Raw genomic sequence first — 938 nt, 5'->3', positions numbered from 1 at the left:
ATAGATAGAGAAGTCTTGAGGCTACTGTAAAAATAAAATTGAAAACCAGAAGCAGGAGGCTTCAGTCCAAATCCTGAGAACATCAGAGAACTCCTGAATCCAGGGAACATTAATTGATAGGAGCTCATCAAACACCTCCATACCTACATGAAACCAAGCACCACCCGAGGGCCAACAAGTTCCAGAGCAAGTCATATCACGCAAAATCTCCAGCAACACTGGAACACACCCCTGAGCTTCAATATACAGGCAGGTCAAGTTACTCCAAAATCACTGGCATCTCATAACTCATTACTGGACACTTCATTGCACTCCAGAGAAGAAATCTAGCTCCACCCACCAGAACTCCGACACAAGCTTCCCTAACCAAGAAACCTTGACAAGCCGCTGATACAACCCCACCCACAGTGAGGAAACTCCATAATAAAGAGAACTCCACAAACTTCCAGAATACAGAAAGGCCACCCCAAACACAGCAATATAACCAAGATGAAGAGACAGAGGAATACCCAGCAGTTAAAGAAATAGGATAAATGCCCACCAAACCAAACAAAAGAGGAAGAGATAGGGAATCTACCTGATAAAGAATTCTGAATATTGATAGTGAAAATGATCCAAAATCTTGAAAACAAAATGGAAACACAGATAAGTAGCCTGGAGACAAAGATTGAGAGGATGCAAGAAAAGTTTAACAAGGACCTAGAAGAAATAAAAAAGAGTCAATATATAATGAGTAATGCAACAAATGAGATTGGAAACACTCTGGAGGCAACAAATACTAGAATAACGGAGGCAGAAGATAGGATTAGTGAAATAGAAAATAGAATGGTAGAAATAAATGAATCAGAGAGGGAAAAAAAATGAATTGAAAGAAATGAGGACAATCTCAGAGACCTCCAAGACAATATGAAATGCTCAAACATTTGAATTATAGGAGT

Source organism: Capra hircus, chromosome 5 (genome assembly GCF_001704415.2).
Source record: "Capra hircus breed San Clemente chromosome 5, ASM170441v1, whole genome shotgun sequence".
NCBI lineage: Eukaryota > Metazoa > Chordata > Mammalia > Artiodactyla > Bovidae > Capra > Capra hircus.
Note: the sequence above shows the minus strand (reverse complement) of the source record.